The sequence below is a fragment of the Notothenia rossii genome (assembly GCF_949606895.1).
Source record: "Notothenia rossii genome assembly, chromosome: 4".
NCBI lineage: Eukaryota > Metazoa > Chordata > Actinopteri > Perciformes > Nototheniidae > Notothenia > Notothenia rossii.
In genome coordinates this window covers 35561226-35584842 of record NC_136902.1, presented here as the reverse complement: position 1 = coordinate 35584842, position 23617 = coordinate 35561226, and the positions used below count along the sequence as shown (strand labels likewise).

Below are 23617 nucleotides of genomic sequence, written 5' to 3'. Positions count from 1 at the left end.
TAGCTAGCTAGCTACGTTAGCACGTATTTACCTTGGAGCAAACGTATTTGTGTTTGTTGATATTCGCCATATTCAGCTGGGCATGGGGCCTGCCAATATCACCCCCCACCCCCTCTAAGCTTATGGGATGTCTGCTATCCGATTTGCAAAGACCATAGGCACAACGCTTCACCATTTTCACAATGAATTTGAACGCTAAGCTTGTCGGACTTCCGCACGTGATCGAATATGATTGGACAACGGGCATTTAGGGGCGTGGCTTTGCGAAAGGTCAATTACTTATTTATTAAGTATTCCATAACTTAGTAACTAACAGAGATGGTCAAACTAAAGTGGTAGAGATATGGCATAATTCCTACAATGAAGCAGGACATTGAACTGTTCACCCGTGAGAGGGCGATCAAGAAAAGAGAGCGAGCGGCCCCGTTGAGGGAGTTTACAGATGAAAAGACACAGAAAGACAGAAGCACAATAACAACAAGTAGGCTATATTTAGGTGTTTTTTTGTAAATAACCTCCGGTATCAAGAGGAAGTAAAGTCCCCTGGGTTGTCCCTTATACCCTAACTGCCATGAGACAACTCAAAATTAAGTTTCCAAAATCCGACACTGAGGTGGTCTTAACGCACCGGCAGATGACAGCGCTGACAAAGTGTGTTTCCCGCAGCGAGACACTACAATACTAATTGTGGGCTTATCCTATTGATTCGGCCACAACAGACAAAATAAAAATAAACTCTCGCTCTCACCAGAGGGGTAGGTCAGCCAAAAAGGCCAAACGGGCCGTTGCCTGGGCAACATTAGCCCGTACCTGTGCACGTCCCTGCAGCAGTGCAACGCATTACACTACTCAGTTACCGACAAAAGTAATATTATTACATTATTATATTATTACAGTAACGAGTAACACCCAACTCTGGTGGTAACCAAACTATAGTGACCATGACAACTAGTTAAACATAGGCAGCATGCTTTCGGCAGAGAAGTAGTTATACTCAGTTTAATATATTTAAGGGAACCCATTTGACTACTTTGTTTGCTTTTTGGTTAATTTTCATACGAAAATAAATAATATCATGGAACCCATTACCCTACTTTGTGTAACTTCCAAACCTAATTATTATGTACGTCCCTGTGTGAGGCTGGCAAGCCACCGATCCATAGCAGGCTAAATTCTGTGGAAATAAAGAGTTTAGGTTTTTCTGGCCTTTGCCTCACTCTTTATTGCAAACATGACTCTGAGACTATGATGCAGCTTGTTAAAGGGGGATGATTATATATGATACAAATTATACTTTAACGGCTCATTGCTGGACGAATGGATCCAAAGTCCAAAGTTAAAAAGCCATACAGTATGGTGGCTGCTCGTGTTTGAGTGTGGATAGATGTAGAAACTGATGTTTCAGTGTATACAGATATAGGGATTATTTGGTTTCTCACTCATGAAAAGACCCCACCCCCCCCCCCCCCTTTGAGTGTACAGTAATTTGTTTATGGCATTTATATGTACAATCAAGCGAGATAACCTCCATTAACAATACATCCATTGAAAACCTGCTGTGCCTGTTGGCTTGCGATAGAACATTTGATTCATTGTTTTCCTTCTCTAGATCCTCTCACTCGGCTTTAATCTGTTTGGGGCCAGAATGTGGGAGTGTTGACATTTTATGTACAGAACATCTGTATGAGTTACTCATTTGCCTGCCTTGCTGGTGTTGCTCGAGTTTAATTTCAGTTGCTCACTCTTTCATCTCCCCTCTTTCTCAGAGGAGTGACGGGTACCCGGCTTGGTGGCGGTGATGTGATTGACACAGAGATTTAAGTAATGGAAGCAGATATACAAGCGTTCCATTAAAGCAACAATAACAGTTGCAATATGATGTCCTCCTGAGGCCTCCAACACACAAAAAAGCGCCTCCCAGTAAGACCCTGCTAGAGCCAGATGCAGATTGAACAGAATAGAGAGGTGCATTGATATTGTGTTTTTGCAGAACCCCCAGGGAGTTAGCTCTGCAAGGGCCCCCTTGACAAAAAGCAATAGGATTTTTCCATTGAATTAGCAGAAAACTAAATCTTTGGCAAACACACATTTTGTTCAGCAGGATAATCCTCACATTTTAACACAGCTTTATCACTTTTTAAACATAAATTCAACACCAGAATAAAAAAGGCTAACGTGAGGCTATAAACCAACTATGGCTAGGTCCACCAGTAAAATTCAAGGGGAAAATATTGTACCTTGGCTAGTACTCTTATGCGTTGTATGATATATGCTTGGGGGGGGGGGGGGGGGGTACATTAACGACACATCTCTAAGCAGTTGAACAATCACAAGAGAGCTGGCCAGCTTACCAATCAGAGCAGACTGGGCTCTGGTTTCAGACAGAGGGGGAAAAGAGGTGCTGCAGCAGGCAGTATGACAAAAATAAAGAGCTTTTTGAACATTAAAGCATGGAGACATGTCACAGGCATACTTGCCAACCTTTAGACCACAGAAATCGGGAGCATTTCTAAATGCAAAATTGGGGGGGGGGGGGGTGCTAGTGGATCGCCGGAGCTGTTAGATTAACATTAACATGCTTATTGTAGTTGTAAGTGCACTGCCTTGTGGCCTGTAGCACCGTCCTTGATGGAGTATATGTGTGGGCTGGACCTGTATTTTACAGGAAAGGAGTGAGCAGAGAGTAGAGTAGTTGTCGATTCTTGTTCTGTTTTCTGTGAATATCTGCCTCACCCTCTCAGACTTTGAGTTGCGCGCGCTACTAAAGAGACGTGTTACCATGGAAACCAAACAATGGTGTAGCTGTATTAAAGTCAGAGTGGAAACAGTCGTGTGTAAATCTGATTTTGTCAAAAATCGGGAGAAATGCGACCCCGGGAGGAAACCGGGAGAGGGCATTGAAATCGGGAGTCTCCCTCGAAAATCGGGAGGGTTGACAAGTATGGTCACAGGAGAGGCACTAAATACAAATATAAACCTGAAAGTTTGCATACTATGTCATCTTTAGGTTGCTATTACCTCAAATGTTATGTGGTCTTTACACAAAATGGCAAATGGAGTGATTAGCGCATCATATAATGTATAAGTATTCAAGATGGTAGCCCGATGCAACGACTCAGTGTGTACACACATATAATATACTAGCAGATTGTGTGTGTGTTTTTTTTCCCCTGAATATTAATAGACAGATACTGTAGTATACCATTCTCATGCATAGTGACTCCACTTTCAATTTAATTTAAATAGCAACTTCGAGGTTAAAGACACCTGTGAATAAATGTGTAGGAAAATGATGAATACACTAGATTTTCAAAAAATATACACTACAGTGACATCTGGCGTCGTTTTTTTGTAAGAAATGTTCAATTCCGCATAAAAAAGCCTCGGCACGTGACCTCCCGCGTGTGACGTAACATGGGGGAAAAAACGGGGAGAGCGGCCGGGGTGTAACGTATTAATAAACATGGATCCCAATGCTAGTTTCGACACAGAAGACACAGAAGAAGTTGAACATGAATATTCAAATGCATATGACGGACCACAACCTTATAATTATGAGCATGCTAGGCGTCCAAGAGACCAGGAGCAGCCAAGGATTAGAAGAAATAATGGCCATCGGAGAGAAATTGAGCTGTGGTGTGAGGAGAACCAGTGGAGAACTGGGCAGCTATCTTGGTGAGTGACCGGCGTTAGCTACATAATGTTAGCTAACGTCACATCACAACATTGTGAAGTTAGCTATCATATATCAGGCTATAACTAACGTAGCATTGATAATATAGTAACGTTACTGGCAGGATTGTTGATACTGATCCATAACAGAAACTAATGCGCAAGTATCAGCCGTATCTCGCGTTACCTAATGCAACTCCACACTAAGGTGCTGTGTACCGGAGGAGGATACGGCTGATACTTGACGATCTGGCGGAGAAAGGTTGTGGAGCCTCCGTTGATATGCTGTTGTAAATGGCTTGATGGAAAGCAGGTGTGTAGTCGGGAGGGTGCACAGCTGATTGGAGCAGGTGAGTGGAGGTTGAGCCGGGAGCCAGGAGTGACAGCCACCACGCACACACAAACAACACAGACAGGGGAAACAAACAAAGCACAAAGGAGACGGCTGAAGCAGTACAGCCACCACAGCGTTACCTAATGCAACTCCACACTACGTCTTACGGTGCCGTGTACCGGAGGTGAGAGAGAGAGAGCAGCGAAGGGGGGGGAGAGAGATGTAATACGGTTTCCTGATAAAGCTGTGGAGAGTATGTGCTGCAGGGAGGTGGATGCACAACGCACCCAGGAACGAACGCTAGCTCCGGTCCTTTTTACTGTGGACTCGATGTCCTGACAGGCTGGTATTTGTGCAACCTGCACAAACACAATACTGCACCATGATTACAAATGATGAAATACAATGTAAAACTACCGAAAAATACCAGCTCACTAAAACACAACCGCTCAACTCAACGCAACTACTAACTATACCCGCGGTCAGAGAGCGGATATGTTTACCCTTTGTGATGTAATATGACGCGTTTGACGTATGACTTAAAAAAAGGCAGTTTTTAAGAGCAGAGCTCAAATTGCTCCTTTCCCTCTGAATTCCTGCCCTTATGTCTCGTAAAACATATCAAATCCTACATTCACTTTTTTAATTGTAATTTTCAAGCAAGTTTAAGCATAAATGTAGAAAAAAAAAACCCCTGCAAGATGCTCTTTAAGCATTTGTAACATCTCTATTTGTTGTTGATGAAACAGCCTGGAAAATGAAAAGAAATTTAGAAGCCACTTCTGTTTTTTGTTGTTGTTGTTTATTCACAGAATCCATTGTGTCATGGTTTTGGTTTTATGTTTTCATTTTCCACCTTTTTTATTTTGAAATGTTTTCCTCCATGTGTCTTGTCCATGTTCCCTGCCTCGCCTATGCTCGTATATGCTTGTCCATGTCTCCTGCCTGTTCCCGTCTGTAGGTTTGTTGCTGTCTGTCGTTCTCCTCGGATTTGTTTTTGTTAATTAGTTTCTTGTTTTTCATGTCTTCTGCTTTTTTTTAACCCTTATGTTCACATTTCGCACCCTTTGGTAATGTTGGGTCAAATTGACCCGGGACATATTTCAGGGTTTAAAAAAAATACAGAACTAAAATGCACAATTCCTTACTGTATATACATTGTCTTTAACTCATTCCCCAACAATATAAATGAAATGATTAGTTTTTGAAAATACTCTTTGCTTGATCAAATTTAACAATGGAAGTGTCCATCGTTTTTTGTGATAAAAATGTGATTTATGTTAATTAAATACACTAATAAAAACTAGGTTTACATTTTGCTCATGCTTTTCTAGGACAAATGTAAATGAAACATTTTTTCATTAATGTTTATTATTTTTAATCTGTCATATAATAATCAAAGCACTGAAGGAAATAAAGCAATTTAGCATTAATTGGAACACAAGAACCACACATCCAAAAGTATTTGGCTGTGAAATATAGAGAGAATGAAACATCCATATAAATTACATAGAACAGATATAAACACAAAGCAAATAAAAACAATTAACAGTCACTATTTATAAAATACAGTATATCCGAAAAATATATTGATGAAGTGACGCTGCAGAACATCATGTGAGTCAATGGGTAAGTCCGTTTAGGAAACACATGATGTACAGAACTTCTTTGTGTGTATAGCACAGATGTACTTGTTGCAGTTGCTGCATGCAGTCTGTGTCTTGGAGTCCTTTGAGGGTCCACAGACTGGCTGTGGGGTTCTTCTTGCGGTTGGCTGTGGGGGTCATCCAGCAGCTGGCTCTGAGTCAAGTTCAACTTCCAATTTGCTGTCAATTTCTGAGTTTACCTCCACATTATCCTCATCTTCAGAAATGTCTTCCTGTTCCACTTCACCGTGTTCTTCTAATGCATTCCACTCACTCTCATCCATTATTAGCTCCAAGGCTCTCTGAGCAGAATATCTTTTGGCCATTTTGTTGGTAGATAATTGTAGTTCTGCACTACACTGTTACTACGCTGAGGTTAGGTCTCTGTTTAGTCCCTCCTCCGGCATGCAGGTGCGAGGGGGGACAGTGCAAGAAAATGTGAAATGTTTATACATTTCTGGAAGATCTAAAATGTTTATAAAGTTCTAGGATAGTTTTGTGTACACACTACAAAGGGTAAAGATCAAGGGAAAACAGTATCAAACAGCTTCTCTATGCATACAATTGTGTGTGTGTGTGTGTGTGTGTGTGTGTGTGTGTGTGTGTGTGTGTGTGTGTGTGTGTGTGTGTGTGTGTGTGTGTGTCCCTCTGCCCTCAGGCAGTCCCCAAATCAATGATTTGGAGTCATGACAGAGGACTCTTTGACAGGACAGATACTCATTCCCCCTAAACATCTTCAACACACACACACATCCTATCCTGTATCTTATCACAGAACAGTCACATGTTTCCCCTCTGAAAGCTATGCTTGTATAGGTTAACCAGTCATCATCTCATGACATCTTTAGGATTAGGTAAATAACAAAGCTTAACTGTTCCCATGTTCTAAGGCCTTCCCTGACCTTCTTCTCACCTAAAAGTCAGCTATCTGGAATGAATACATTTAAAAATGAGAACAAAGGACTATGGTCTCGTTAACTGTGTGATCCAATTATCAAGGCCTCTTTTGGGGTCTACAGGAAATGAATCATTAACTTTAACAAGACTTTAACTACATGATCTGAAAATGTATCTGGGAATTCCCCTGTTAATTGCAAGGACTATTGATAATTAACAGAGAGACCCTAGGGGCTTTTTCTTGGTATCTGCTAGGCAGAAGTCACTCAATGCAGAAATCACAAGTTTAACACACATTCTATATAAGGTGACATTACAATGAATATACCAGAAATACACCTTATTGAACTTTCCTGCCATAACACGTTACTTCAATCCTTCAAATAATACTTCAGTCCCTACTCAAGTTCCTTCTCAGGTCCCTTCTTTAGTCCCCACTCAAGTTCCTTCTCAGGTCCCTTCTTTAGTCCCCACTCAAGTTCCTTCTCAGGTCCCTTCGCTAGTCCCTTCTCAAGTGCCTTCTCAAGTCCCGTCTCAAGTCCATTCTCTAGTCCCTTCTCAAGTCCCTTCTTCATCGGAGGTACCGCCGACTCATGTGCCAACTCCATGCTTTGTCCCGTTGGGGGTCCTGCCGACTGCTGTCCTGCCAACACCTGTTTTGTAGGGGGTCCTGCCAACTCCATATCCTGTTTCATTGGGGGTTCCGCTGGGGGTCCTGCCAACTTCATGTCCTGTGCCATTAGGGGTCCAGCCGACACCTGTTTAGTCGGGGGTCTTGCCAACTCCATGTCTTGTTGAGGGTCCAGCCGACACCTGTTTTGTCGGGGGTCTTGCCAACTTCATGTCCTGTTCCATTTGATGGTCCAGCCGACACCTGTTTTGTCGGGGGTCCTGCCAACTCCATGTCCTGTGCCGTTGGGGGTCCAGCCGACACCTGTTTCGTTGGGGGTCCTGTCAACAACATGCCCTGTCCTGTTGGGGTCCCACCAACAAAGGCTATGTCTGGGGTCCCGTCGAAACCAGCCCTTGCTCCATCCGGGGTCCCACTGACACCAGCCCACGTTCCCTCCAGGATCCCGTCTACGCCTGTCCCGCCAGGTCCGGTTCCTGTCCGGCCAACACCGGGTCCTGCCCGTCCTCTGGAGCTGTCCCATCGCCGCCTTCATGCCCGTCCTATGTAGCTGTCCCGGCGGCGCTTCCTGCCCTTCCTCCGGAGCTGTCACGTCGGCACCTTTGCACCCGTCCTTGTGCCCGGCCTCCTGAGTTCTGTTGGAGATTTGGAGGATGTTTAAAACCAACCTCGTCTCCGCGTGTCGTTTGATAAGCTGGGTAAATTCGTAAAAAGGAAGGGATTAAGAAACACCAGAATGCAAGTGAAACAATAATCTTGTTTTAATGATACAAGGTAACAATACAAATACAAAGGAATCACGAAGCACTCTGCAGAGTACTCCGGGCTCAGGTTCTACCACGTGTGAGACAGGTCTCAGGAACGGCCGGTCAAAAACAAGAGCGCGAACCAAAGGAAAACACAGGCTTTCATACTAAAACACAGGAGGAGGAGGTGTACGTGCTTTCCCCCAGAGGTCATCTTATTGGCAGAGACCAACACATGGCCTGTCGCACCCAATCAGTGCGACACAGCAGAAGAAACCCGGAAACAAAAAGTCTCTTTCAGTTTGACGAAGACCAGACACCTTTTGGTGTCTGGTACGAACCTGCTCTCAACAACAAGTTTCCTTATCTTATTTCACATCTTGTAGCCAGCACACACACATCCCCTTTATGGCCCTTTGTCCCTGTGTCCATCTTCCCGCCTCAGGCTGCCACACACAAGTTAAAAGTATGTTTTAAGATATAGTTGTTATAGTTGGCTAACTATGTACGTAATACATGTTAATTACTTTCATATCAATAATAACGAGGAACACATTACCTATGCTCTTAAGCAGTATTAGAGATGCTTTTCAAATAGTCAAACTTCACACAGGCCTAATATAGAGAACACACTCATTTGTCCTACAGCCCCTCCCGCCATTTGAGCTATTGTTCACATCTTTACTTCAAATAAAAGGTTTCACATTGCATATTTCCAGCTTCCTTTACACATACTGTTATTATTAATACAAAGTAACCAACCACACACATCTATTGAAAACAAGTAGATTTCCCTGATAATTGACATGCTGAAACTCTTCGGAATGTGTCCCCTCCCCCAGCTCTCTCGTCCCTGTCATAAAAGCTGCTTCCATTTCATATAGAATAAGAAAACATGTTTAAGCTAATTTCTCCACAATGTTTGTAGCCATTTAGTACCCACACATGAAAGAATAAGAACAGAGGTATAGTTGAACAGTAATCATGTAGCACATATATTTACTGCAATGAAAACACACATATTTGCCCCAAGCATGTGTAACGCACACTCTTCTTTTATGAGGGAAACATTCCAGAGTCTTGGAGCTATCCCCAAATTAGGATGTCCCCTGCTCCCATCCTTCTCTAAACACAAAGACTTCACCTCAATATATTGGGGAGGGAAAATATACTTTGTCCCTTCAAATTTAACACACATGAATATATATAAGGTGACATTAAAATGAATATACCAGATTTAACTTTCCTGCCATAACACGTTACTTTAATACTTCAAATAATTCAAATAATCCTTCAATTCCCCCTTTTTGGTCTCGCCTCACGAGACCAACACACATACGACATTTGAAACAAACTACTGTCATTCTTTGATACTGTGTCTGTCCCCCTTCATTAAACCCTTGAGAACAGAAAACAACCTCCAAGGACAGTGAAGAAACTATCAGAGTGAGAGCCTGAGTGCCAGAAAGCAGCATCCTTGCGTGTTGTTGAATCATCAGGGCCCCCCCCCCCCTCAGCGGAATACGCCAACAAGGGCAGCTGATAGGGAGGGGGAGATGCGGCCTTTCCTTCAAAGGTGGAACTGATTAATCTGATGTCCTCCAAGGTCCTAGCCGGAGTGTTCCTCGCCGCACACTGGCTCCAGTAGTACCAGATGTCCCTCTTTGCTCCTCGGCGGACGGCATGAGATGTCCTCTGGGTCACTCTGTAGAGGCCGGAGAACCTGGAGTTGAGTCACGTAGGCCTGACGAACTCCGCTGTGTCGGCCTCCTGCTCCTCGGGTCCCCCTTTTGGCGTCAGCAACCTGTGTGGAGAAATCTGATACCCACCCCTCAAGTCTACGCTCACGGCTTCTGGGCCCTCAGGTGTTTGACCCACCACTGGTAGGCCGCTTCAGAATTCTAATACTTGGCCTGTGTCAACAAAATAAACCCCAACATCTTCAGGTGAACTAAATAACATATCTCAATAGCTCTGAATTCCTGACAAGCATCTGTGTTATTATAAATGAAATCTTTGAGATCCCATTTAAAATCTAAATATAATATGAACTGCTAATGTCTCTGGTAATGGAACACACTAATGTTATGGATTAAAAACAACTAAAATCATGATACTGACAAAGTGAATAATTTCCAGGCGAGACTGCTTCTACCTGTCACTGCTTGGATATTATCAAGCTGAAAAATGAATACAGAAATCCAACATACTGTCATCAAATGTCTTTCTATTATGACTTTAAATTAAATGTACATCCCCATAATGATCTAAACAGTCTATGGCTTTTACTTCTTTACCAGGCTAGTTACAAGATGTTGTCTAAATTAAATTCTATCTCATTACATTACTATGTTTTAACTTAGCTGTAATATGTTCTTTCTACATTTCAAACCTCAGTTACTTTAATACCTGTTGAAATATTACAAAATTGTTTTCATTATCACCGTTCACCTTCTCATTCTCATTCTGGAATTACCTCTCTCAGTAGCCCCTTGGCCACTGATTCTGCATCTGTGTTACCTGTTATAACTCAATCAATATTAGAAACATGTCAACATTAATCAAACAGTATCTTATCCCCAGATATGGAGCAGGTTAAATCTAAAACTGTCAATCAATGGTCAGATTGAACATCTGAGTTGGGGCGGCAGGTTTCTTCCAGTCCCTAAATGAAAATATCCCACACTCCCCCTTTTTACACATGTATACATGTGTAACAAAATCCTGTATGGGAAGAAAACCTTCAGGTAACCAGTGGTTATAAGAAAATACCAAACATCATTCACAAAAGTATATCCATCATCTTTCACAGTAAACACTCCAGGGAAAATAAGTGTTCATTTCCAGCTGGCAGTCCTAAAAGAAACAGAATCTTTAGATTTTAGTTTGAGTTTTACATTTGCAAACCGCCAACTCCTGTGGGAATTAGAAACGGGTCACATGTGCGTTTTTCCAAATGTGTGGAACTATAGGAAACCTGTGTTTCCCATGGAGCTCCAAAATAATGTATTAGTCCAAAGACATGCTTGGTTAGTTATTGTTTTAGAATCATGCAGTTACACTGATCACATGCAGAAATTCATTCACACTCACACTGTCAGGTTGTAAAGTCAAGTTTGGTCAGCCCCAGAGTCAGTCATTGATAGTGCTGTTCTCAAGTCACACTGTCAGTCAGGGTCAAAGGTCATTTGTTCTCAGTTTCATTGGCCATGTGTCGTGCTCTGCAGAGACTTTGATATTTCAGCATAGGCCAGTATCCTCTGTCTACAAAAATCAGTCATATATGGAGCGCCATCATTTATCAATTCACGATTACCACCTTAAGTCAGATATCTCTAACTTGTCATCGGGACGGCTGCTTCCCACATTTCCTGCAACTTGGTACAAAACTCACTTCATAATAGTACTACTACTACTGCAATTTATTTACAACTAAGTAGTATTAAAATGTCTAAGAAATCTAATTCAGAAACTTGTGTACATAACTATTATCTTAAGTCAAAACATTACTAGGATCTGTGTAGCTCTGCATTTCATAGCTCATTATACTCATTTATCTTCAATTCTGGTCTACTTAAAAACAATGTTAAACTCTTTAGCAGTGTGTGGAACCTTGGGTGTCCGAACATGCAACCATCACCCTTTACTCTATCAAGGATTAAAAACAGTTTCCATCCTAAAGCCCTCCTATGGTAATAACTATGCCACAATGGTGAAATCAATATTGTAACAAATGAGATCACTACTTTATTCACACATGAATAAAAATCTCTTGAAGAATGATTTATTAATATGATGGAAAGATTGAAGAATATCGATCTACACTGTGCTACTCCAAAACACCCCCTGCTTAAAGTGTAGTGCATATTTCCCTCATGTCTCCTCCTTTAACCCTCAGTGTGTTTTTAGGATGATTTTCTCATTTTACATTAATAGTTTCCTCTTTACTGCTATTTTGAATTTACCAATCGATTAATTCATGGTTAATACCTCTTTTTATCTTTACTTATTTATCAAGTCAATTCAAGTTCTTTAAATGTGGTGTCTTCTATGTGCGTTTTGTGAATAAGTGTGTTTATGTGTAAACTCACTCATTCCCGTTTTCCTTTTCTCCTCCCCTGGTTGTCTCAAGCCGTGACCCCGACCTCCTCACTTCAAATCGACAATGCCAACTCCTCTGATTCTGTCTTCTCTTCAGTCCATCAGCTCTTGAATCCATCCGCTGTAACTGTTTTAGGCAGCCTTTGGACCAGTCACATCTGCAGCCCACATCATGCCACTGTTCTTTGCACTGCTTTGCATTTCATCTCCTCCTTTACAGTCTCTCTGCTGCTTTATGGAGGGCGGATTCTGCTCTCATGTCCCCCACTCTGCTCCTGTGCCAAATCTCGTGGCTCAGCTTCATGCCCCGTCTGAGGGACTGATGAGAGTATTTCTGTATGTCAGCAAGCGGTTTGGTTCTGGATGCCTCAGGTGGAGACGGTTCAGCCCCGGTTCTCTGTCTGTTTGATGGAGAAGGATGAGCCTCCTTTTGGGTTAGGTCTTTTGTCTGCTTGGAGGGACGGGGTCGTAGCCTTTCTAACTCAGAGGGGGAGTCCAGGTCCCGGGACGCATTATCCATAAGAAATCTAGCACACTGAGATTGAATCAATCCAACCCTTTCCACTCTGTCTCTTTCTAATCATACTATCTGTCTTAGTTGCTAAATGCCAACTAAACAACACCATTAATGTCTACTAATGATATTACAAAAACTCCCTCTATAAATCGTTACATCCATTGTTACATATCTACCCAACCTGACTCTTTCAGGAAACCATTTTCTTCCATAAATTGAAATACCTGTTTCAAGCATCACATATTTCACACACTACGAAAGAACATCTCCATACTTTCTCCAATATTTTAAATCCCACTGTTACTTAGAACAATAGTAAACCTGCAGAGCACACTGATCAGATCACAGTAATATAATTTGACTCAAGTGTAGGCCCATGTCTACTTTCCATTATACTTATTACATTGTCTAAATTCCTTGTCTATGATGTGCAAAAAGTTAGAGTATAAAAATGTGTTTTTCTCAATGTATTTACACTCAACGGATTCTTGAGTTTACTCATCTCCTAGTGTTGTCGTTCCTAAAAATGTTAGCAAACACAAAACTCCCACTACAACATTTATAGATAAATTGATCTAGCAAAATGAACTCTTTTCTAATTCAATATGTGACAAAAGAACAATGATTTGTCTTTCAGAAGATGGTGGTCTAACAGAATGACTCTTGACCTCATGGGGTCAACTAGATTTAGCCATGAGGCGGCTGACTTTAAAATGAACTGGGACAAAGAAACCACATGCATGTGGGTACATTATAGTTAAGACAAATACCATGAAATTCACAACGCAATGCAACGGTATCAATCAGTTCTCAAAGACTATATTTAAATAACAGCAAATCATTGTTTATTTATTTCAATATATCTACCACTTCAAATCACACCTTGATCTGTTCATTTTCTATGTATTTCCTTCCAACTTCAGATCACTAGAGAAAAAAGCAAGCAGACACACTCCGGGCCGCTGCTGCTCTCGAGAGGAAAAAGGGTGGGGGGAACTCTCACAGACAAATACTGACACCCCCTTCTCTTTCCCCTGCTGTAGCTCTCAGCCTCCTTTGGAAAAGGGGGCTTCTTTCAACAATTAACACTTCTGCTATCCTTTTATTCAATTTTTCTGCTTGAACCCACTGTCCTCGTAAGCTCTTAACTCACGCTCCTTTCGTTAAAATTCTCCCTTCATTATGACTTCGTATCTATTCATCTGACTTCGGCTGTTTCTGTTACCAGTAAATATTCACAGAAAAAAAGTTCCCCGTACAGTCTATTCAGCTTTTATTGTCCGATGTTTATTCCAACAAGTTTAGCAAGCCTCTCAGCGCGCTTCAACACCGTCTTTCAACGATGTGACGCTGACGTAACCCAGGCTTACAGAACTCTTTATCGTGACGTTTGGCTTTATAGATTCAACCCCCACAGAACAAAGGATTAATGAGGTCCGGTCACTTCAAAATTGGTTTTCGAAGGTTGCGTTACTCTCCTTTGGATTTTACTTATAACTCAACTTCGATTCCTATGAACCTAAGAATTGTTATTCTGATTCGTCCCCGGATGCCGTCTGAAAACGGTCACTGGACGTCCCCCAACGAGTCTTCAGCCGTCTCCTTTCTGAAAAAAGTACGGGGCCTTTCACCTTTGTCTTACATACCTCGTTGATTCACTTTTATGTTATATAACTTTCCTACCTATCTAAAATATGTATTTGTATATTCCACCGCAACAACTATGACACCGGAATATGTCTCTGACAACTCTAAAATTTAGTTCAGCCAATTACAGACCTTCGATAGAAACAGGCTTGTCTGCTCACCTTTCAATTGTAGGATCCTCGTTTTAGTTGTCAGAGATTATTCTAGGCCTCTTCTCCGGACCATTCGTCCGCTTGCCGCTGGTGGTCTCTTCCCCGAAAACACCCCACTCAGACACGTCGGGTCACCACTTGTTGGAGATTTGGAGGATGTTTAAAACCAACCTCGTCTCCGCGTGTCGTTTGATAAGCTGGGTAAATTCGTAAAAAGGAAGGGATTAAGAAACATCAGAATGCAAGTTAAACAATAATCTTGTTTTAATGATACAAGGTAACAATACAAATACAAAGGAATCACGAAGCACTCTGCAGAGTACTCCGGGCTCAGGTTCTACCACGTGTGAGACAGGTCTCAGGAACGGCCGGTCAAAAACAAGAGCGCGAACCAAAGGAAAACACAGGCTTTCATACTAAAACACAGGAGGAGGAGGTGTACGTGCTTTCCCCCAGAGGTCATCTTATTGGCAGAGACCAACACATGGCCTGTCGCACCCAATCAGTGCGACACAGCAGAAGAAACCCGGAAACAAAAAGTCTCTTTCAGTTTGACGAAGACCAGAACCTGCTCTCAACAACAAGTTTCCTTATCTTATTTCACATCTTGTAGCCAGCACACACACATCCCCTTTATGGCCCTTTGTCCCTGTGTCCATCTTCCCGCCTCAGGCTGCCACACACAAGTTAAAAGTATGTTTTAAGATATAGTTGTTATAGTTGGCTAACTATGTACGTAATACATGTTAATTACTTTCATATCAATAATAACGAGGAACACATTACCTATGCTCTTAAGCAGTATTAGAGATGCTTTGCAAATAGTCAAACTTCACACAGGCCTAATATAGAGAACACACTCATTTGTCCTACAGCCCCTCCCGCCATTTGAGCTATTGTTCACATCTTTACTTCAAATAAAAGGTTTCACATTGCATATTTCCAGCTTCCTTTACACATACTGTTATTATTAATACAAAGTAACCAACCACACACATCTATTGAAAACAAGTAGATTTCCCTGATAATTGACATGCTGAAACTCTTCGGAATGTGTCCCCTCCCCCAGCTCTCTCGTCCCTGTCATAAAAGCTGCTTCCATTTCATATAGAATAAGAAAACATGTTTAAGCTAATTTCTCCACAATGTTTGTAGCCATTTAGTACCCACACATGAAAGAATAAGAACAGAGGTATAGTTGAACAGTAATCATGTAGCACATATATTTACTGCAATGAAAACACACATATTTGCCCCAAGCATGTGTAACGCACACTCTTCTTTTATGAGGGAAACATTCCAGAGTCTTGGAGCTATCCCCAAATTAGGATGTCCCCTGCTCCCATCCTTCTCTAAACACAAAGACTTCACCTCAATATATTGGGGAGGGAAAATATACTTTGTCCCTTCAAATTTAACACACATGAATATATATAAGGTGACATTAAAATGAATATACCAGATTTAACTTTCCTGCCATAACACGTTACTTTAATCCTTCAAATAATTCAAATAATCCTTCAGTTCCCCAGTGGCTTTCGCCCTCGTGCCCGGCCCCCTGAGTTCGCCTGCTACGGCCTTCGCCCCTCCTCGAACTTTGCCTTGTCCCCGGGCCGTCCGCCCGAGACCACCTTCTCAAACTCTGCCTTGCCCCCGGGTCGTCCGCCCGAGACCTCCTCAGTGAACTCTGCCTTGCCCCCGGGCCGTCCGCCCGAGCCCCATTCCTGGTCCTCTGCTGTGTCCCCGGGCTGTCAGCACAAACCCATCTTCTAGACCCCATCCACCCACCCTATTGGCCCAAATGGTGCAACTCTGTTTCTAATATGCAAAAAGACTGCAAAATGCGCATAATTATGTTTAGTATTTTCGATCTTTCCAATCCAGACGAGAAATCTCTCTCGCCCGCCTGCTTGCGCGGGGGCACACGCAGCTGCTACATGCAGCAACACACAGACACGAAGGAGATGGCAGAGAGAACGCGCACCGAGGTGTGGTTAAACTTTACCCGTCTCGATGTGGACAATGCTCGTTACCAAAAGTGCAATAAGAGTTTAGCATGTAAAGGCGGTAACGCGAGCAATTTGTGCACCAATTTGTGCACCACATTCAGACGGAGAAATGCACCGTTTTCGACTGTCTTGCTAGCTCTGTAGCCCCATCCACAAGTAACTTTTCCACGTCAGGTATTATGTATGCTAGCAGCAACACACAAGGTTCAAGGTTCAATATTCGTCAAAACGAACAGTGTAGTGTCTTGTGTCACAGGCTTCTCCAACAGTGCAACACAAAACACAGATAAACAGAAAACACGGAGTTAACTCAATTATACAAACATGGGTTAAGCCCGGCCCCCCCGATATCGGGGGGAAAAACGCGTCACTGCAGGAGACAGAGTCTGGGGCTTCTTAATATTTAAAAACCTATCTTATACTCAAATAACTGAAAAAAACTCAGCTACCTGATGATATGAGCCATTTTTACCGAGACAAAACACAAGTCTCAAGAAAAGTTAGCATTAGCCCTTAGTGAAAACGGGCTGATGCTACTTCCGGTTCTAACTAGCAAAAACGATCTTTAAAACTTAATATGTTCAGCACAAACTGCATATCTTCTGAAAGCTGATACTCCACAGATTATTTTGATATAAGCAGGGGTGCACATAACTGGTACGCAGGTACGCATGCGCGACAGGGTTGCTGTTAATGTCGGTCTGTACAACGGAATTGTGCCAAAATTACGCCCACCGGCTGCGGAGGGAGACTCCCCCCCTGCACTGGAGAACTGCGCTAAAACAGCTGATCACAACGTTCACGCTCTGTGGTCATGAAGTACTCCACTAACGTTGACGTTCACGATACAGAGGGCTTCATCAAGTAACTTTGAGTGCTGAGTAGGCTACCTCACTGAGAAAGTTATGTGCACCCCTGGATATAAGTATCATCACTGTATGACACGAACTCACTGAGCTAGCAGCCAGAACAGAGCAAGAAAACAACAACAGTGTTCTAAACCATAACTATGTCTTACCGTTGCTGTTTTGTGATCAAAATTCGTGTTCAACGGAATAAAAACGCTGCTCAAGGTTAATCCAATGTCTCTTAGTCACTTTAGAATTGTTCCTGATAATCCATCATTACATTCATGGCCGCAGAGTAGGTATAAAGTGTTGCAGTCCGGGGCTCAGGCTGTCTCATGTGCTGTTTACGCAAACCTCTCTCTCCTTGACGTAAGTGTTTAGCGGGATTTACTAACTACCCCTCGATTCTATAGAGTGGCGAAGTCACGCCCATCTACTTCCAGTCCATGGGACCTTATTTGGGAAAAATAATATATTGAAGTCAATGAAGAGAGAAAACTTATCTTTCGATCCTGTTTGAATTGTGCCATGAATTACACATATGATGTTTGTCAATCTTAAAAAATTATTTCCATGTCAAAAAAATTAGTTTGTCGTAAAACTGTTGAAATATAAGACTATGAAAAATACGCAACTAGAAAGACTACAAATCCCGGAGTCGCGTAAGTGATGTCACAATTGTTTTCCTCCACTAAGAGATAGCTAAGATCAGCTGGCGCTGGCTAAGATAAGATAACTTTAACAAGATGCCTGTGTGCTTAGTACCAGGTTGTGATCATACCAGCAATGGGTCTTGCTCGTTCTTTCGCTTCCCGTCTGATGAAAGGACCAGGAGTGGCTGGATCAAGTTAGCTACCTAGGTAGTAGCTAGCACGTTATTTAGCATTACAGCCTTGTCATTTTTATTAGCCTTAATATGAAGTAACATTAAGTAACCCAACATGTTAAACAGTAAGATTAGTAGTCATATTTCGTGAACCCTTTGAAGAGTACTGGCACACCGGTGTGATCATTCTATAATACACAATTTAAGCCAGGAGGAGAAATGCTAACGCTAGCATCGGCGATCGCTAATCTTTTCTACTTCATGCTATCTGCACAAAGGGTTGACATTAAACATTAAAAAGACCAGGCAGTTCAGAGAGAATCAAAGGAAGGCAGGCAGGCAGCTTTGCATGACATTCTTCTGGACATGTTTCATTGTGTATTGAATGCTAAATGCTAACATTGGCCAGCTAACATGCCATCAACATGATGACACTGACAGTGCTAGTAGGCTGTTGTTAAGCAGGGAATGTTGTACCATATTCAACATCTTAGTTTAACTTTTGTCATAAATCAACACAAAAGACCTACTTATCTGAAATAAATTGGTGTAGCAACCACCGACCAGCTGACATTAACATAGGAGAAGCCGCACTAGCGTGGATAAAAATATACGGTAAAACTGATTTTGAAAAAAACACCAACTATTTTAAATTGAGATATGTTTAATTCAAGATTCAACTATAATGAACTTATGAAAGTAAAAAGGACAGAACATTGACGTAAATGACAAGAGACAATTCTAAAGTATGTTTAGCAAACGGGTGACATAACACTGGACATTTAACAGCACTCTGTGTGTCCATTGTGTGCTTAATTGTTGCTGATGCAGCTTTTATAATTACTATTATTGTGTACCTACTTGTCTTCCCTATAAATAGATGGGTAATCATGGAGGACTAGATGCTCTGAGACAGTTTTTTTCAAAGTGTTTCTGACAATTAAAGCACTTAACTCCCACATATTCTCCAAATGCCCATTACATGAAGAGGTGAACTTCTTTCACTCATCTCCTCTCTGTTCCTTTTTCTTTTTCTTTAAGATGTCACCTGATGGTGCCCTTTTCCAGTTTAAAAATACCCTGCCCATCGGACACAGGTCACTGGGTTGATTTGATCCTTTCTCAGCTCAAAAGTCATGCATGGTTGTTCAACGGAATTCGTGTTCAAGTTAATGTGGATATTACAGTTGTAACAGGCGATAAAGCTTTAAACCCCCCAGCCTTCAAACCGTCTTCCCAGAAATGGCACGCCAATCAAGCCCAGCCCTCCTGAGAGGGTTAGGACACGGGGCTTTGATCTTCCAACAGATTGCTTTTAGTGGGAATGTTTTGTCAACCAATTCTTTATCTAAGATTTATTTCCTCTTCCCTTACTCGTAGTCTTCCTCCGTCTGATCTCAGCTGTCAGGAATGGTCGGCAAAGATTATATAGCAAAGTGAGAGTTTACAGATTCAATTTTCCAAAGCCTGATTGATTTTGCAAACGGATTAAACTTCAGCGGTTATGTCAAAGATTTTGCATTTTTCCAAAACACTTGAATTTATGAGGATTGATGGACCACTCGATCACATTTTGGATAACAATTTAGAAAAGTCCATTATCACCGTGATCTTTTTTGATAAATCCGTCTCCCCTCCAAACATACTGACGAATAGATTTAGAGTTTCCTTGTTGGGATTAAACATCAATGTTGCGTTTATTAGCTAGTATTATACAAAATTATATTTTTGAATAATCACATAGGTTGCTTTAAGATAAGAGACCCAAACAGCAGTTTCCTTGTTTCCTTTTAATAACCCTTATGGGAGCATCAGTGGCTCAGTCTCTAGGACTTGGCCGCAAGGTCGCCGATTCACGTCCCGATCAGACCAAAAATAATTAGGAGTGTGGACGGATTGCTGAAGAGGAGCCAGTTCACCTCCTGGACCCTGCCCATGTGCCCTTGAGCAAGGCACCAAACCCCTAACCACTCCCTGGCGCCGGACAAACTGGCTGCCTGTTGACTCAGACATCTCTCTGTGCATGTGTTTGTATACTGTAACTGTATGTATAAATATTCAGACCTACAGTATTGTGTACAGGGATGCAAACTCATGCAAAACTACCTGAAAAAGGTGATAAGGATCCGAGCCCCCCGACCCCACGGAATATCGGCTTTAAAATTAGGAATAACAGATGATTTTAGCAGTCAGAACAACTAAAGCAGCAGTGTTAATAATAACAGAAATGCCAAAGAGTCACAACTAATATAAATATATAAAAGCATTTATTTTAATTGTGTAGCAATCAGTTTATAATTTTGGCAGCACTGTTGAGCATTTTGAAAATGTATTTTCATGCCTCTGTGCTTAGTCTTTCTATCTTTATAGGTGTAAAGTAACTAAGTTCATAAACTCAAATATTATATTTAGGTACAATTTTGAGATACTTGTACTTTATGTAAGTATTTCAAAGTGTTGCTACTTTGTTCTTCTACTCCTCTATAATTCAGAGGTAAAAAGTGTACTTTTACTCCACAACATGTATTTAATACCTTTAGTTACTTTACAGATCTGGATGAATGATGTGAACTATAATCAAGTGTTAAATCAGAATTTAGTTCCACCTGGAGTAAATTCACAAGCTACCCTGCAGTATACAAAGTCATTCAAACTAGCTTCACCTTTACCAGCTTTGAGAACAATTTAAAGAGCATATTGCAGGTTTTTTTTTGTTCTACATTTATGCTTAAACTTGCTTGAAAATTACAATTAAAAAAGTGAATGTAGGATTTGATATGTTTTACGAGACATAAGGGCAGGAATTCAGAGGGAAAGGATCAATTTTGAGTTCTGCTGTTAAAAACGGCCTTTTTTTAAGGTCATACGTCAAACGCGTCATATTACATCACAAAGGGTAAACATCTCCGCTCTCTGACCGCGGGTATAGTTAGTAGTTGCGTTGAGTTGAGCGGTTGTGTTTTAGTGAGCTGGTATTTTTCGGTAGTTTTACATTGTATTTCACCATTTGTAATCATGGTGCAGTATTGTGTTTGTGCAGGTTGCACAAATACCAGCCTGTCAGGACATCGAGTCCATAGTTTCCCTCACGGGAAAAGGACCGGAGGTAGCGTTCGTACCTGGGTGCGTTGTGCATCCACCTCCCTGCAGCACATACTCTCCACAGCTTTATCAGGAAACCGTATTACATCTCTCTCCACCCCCCCTTCGCTGCTCTCTCTCTCCCCCCTCCGGTACACGGCACCGTAAGACGTAGTGTGGAGTTGCATTAGGTAGCGCTGTGTTGGCTGTACTGCTCCAGCCGTCTCCTTTGTGTTTGTTTGTTTCCCCCTGTCTGTGTTGTTTGTGTGTGCGTGGTGGCTGTCACTCCTGGCTCCCGGCTCAACCTCCACTCACCTGCTGCAATCAGCTGTGCACCCTCCCCGACTACACACCTGCTTTCCATCAAGCCATTTACAACGGCATATCAACGGAGGCTCCACAACCTTTCTCCGCCAGATCGTCAAGTATCAGCCGTATCTCGCGTCTCTCCTCCGGTACACAGCACCGTAGTGTGGAGTTGCATTAGGTAACGCGAGATACGGCTGATACTTGCGCATTAGTTTCTGTTATGGATCAGTATCAACAGTCCTGCCAGTAACGTTACTATATTATCAATGCTACGTTAGTTATAGCCTGATATATGATAGCTAACTTCACAATGTTGTGATGTGACATTAGCTAACATTCTGTAGCTAACGCCGGTCACTCACCAAGATAGCTGCCCAGTTCTCCACTGGTTCTCCTCACATCACAGCTCAATTTCTCTCAGATGGCCGTTATTTCTTCTAATCCTTGGCTGCTCCTGGTCTCTTGGACGCCTAGCAGACTCATAATTATAAGGTTGTGGTCCGTCATATGCATTCGAATATTCATGTTCAACTTCTTCTGTGTCGAAACTAGCATTGGGATCCATGTCTATTAACACGAGAACCGCCAGAGGTCGCTGTATACCTAAAACTGCCAACGGGTAAAGTTTACCCGCTATTGATTTCCAAGGTACAATGTACCATACAGAACAGTGAGTTTTGATCGCACAGGGATGATATGTATACCAATATAATCTGTGGACTTTCAGCTTTTCATATTATATAGTTTGTACAGATAGCATGAAGTATAAAATATCGCTACAGTGCTGATTTAAATGCTTGGTGTTAGACTTGTGTTTTGTTTAGGTATATATCTCTAATTCTCTCTCTCTCTCTATCTATAACTATCTATATATATATCTATCTATAGGAACAGCAGTAGACAAAAGGCGTTGCTATAGCAACACGTCATGTTTATGTTTACGCGCGAAATCCACAGCGCGAGGATCGCTGCATATTCTATGGTAGAAATATTACCCACTCTCGCTAATAAACGCTTGATGTTAGGCTTGTGTTTCGTAAAGGTAAAAATGCTTCATATCTTCTGATAGCCTTCTACTCATAAAAAAAACAACAACATGACAATAATATAAACTAATATAATAATGTATTTGTTATATAATTGAACAACAGATAACACAGAACGTATACAAATAACAAAAAATATCAGAGAAGAAGAACAATAAGAACGAACACATCGATCACAACGCAACAGACAGCATCCCCACACTTGACACATTTGCAGAACGTTTTATTCTGCATGCAGTGCGCCTTCACCATGCAGGTCATTCTCCTGCGCTCTTCTGCACCAGCACCGCTGAAGGGCAGGTCCGCAAGTGGTGGCGCTTTTGATGCCATCCCCTCAGCGCGCAGCTCGTGTGCCAGCTGGAGCATGAAGTCCCTTCTCGGTATGTTCTCCTGGCTCATGCAGCTCCTGTACAGCACCCAGGCATTGATGGCAGCGAGATCCAGCAAATTATAGAAAACAGCAACGGGCCATCTACGCGTGCCACCTGAGGGAAACATAGGATTTAGTAAAAACGATTGACCAATGCAGTGTTTTCTATAGGCCTAAAATAATAATAATAATAATAATAATAATAGCCTACCTTTCACCGAATATTGGCGAGCCATTTGATTGAGCACGTAGACCCCCACTTTTGAGTGGTTGTAGTATTCCACAGTCTCTGGCTTTTTCTTTCTTTCTGTGGAGATGGCCACATGCTGGTGTTGCGTGCTGAGTATTGTCACGTTTCTCCTCGGCTTGCACTGGTAGACTGAGAGCACCATTTTGTCGCTCTTCAGCACCTTGGTACTGAACAGCTCTGATCTCCCTTGCACATACAGGACTGTCTCAGAAAATTAGAATATTGTGATAAAGTTCTTTATTTTCTGTAATGCAATTAAAAAAACAAAAATGTCATACATTCTGGATTCATTACAAATCAACTGAAATATTGCAAGCCTTTTATTATTTTAATATTGCTGATTATGGCATACAGCTTAAGAAAACTCAAATATCCTATCTCTAAATATTAGAATATCATGAAAAAGTATACTAGTAGGGTGTTCAACGAATCACTTGAATCGTCTAATTAACTCGAAACACCTGCAAGGGTTTCCTGAGCCTTGAAAAACACTCAGCTTGGTTCAGTAAACTAAATCACAAGTATGGGGAAGACT

General features: G+C 41.8%; 1 protein-coding gene and 1 long non-coding RNA gene across 2 annotated transcripts in view; one reads left to right on the top strand and one right to left on the bottom strand.

Moving 5' to 3' along the window:
* klhdc8b (kelch domain containing 8B) overlaps positions 1-23617 on the top strand; it is a gene marked incomplete at its 3' end in the record, with an annotated part of 357262 nt that overhangs the window by 255920 nt on the left and 77725 nt on the right. The window lies entirely within an intron of this gene.
* On the bottom strand, positions 7918-21959 carry LOC307037822. The gene is made up of 2 exons (XR_013807787.1): positions 21779-21959; positions 7918-14540 (listed from the first exon to the last, which is right to left on the bottom strand). It is a non-coding gene; the product is annotated as an uncharacterized lncRNA (long non-coding RNA).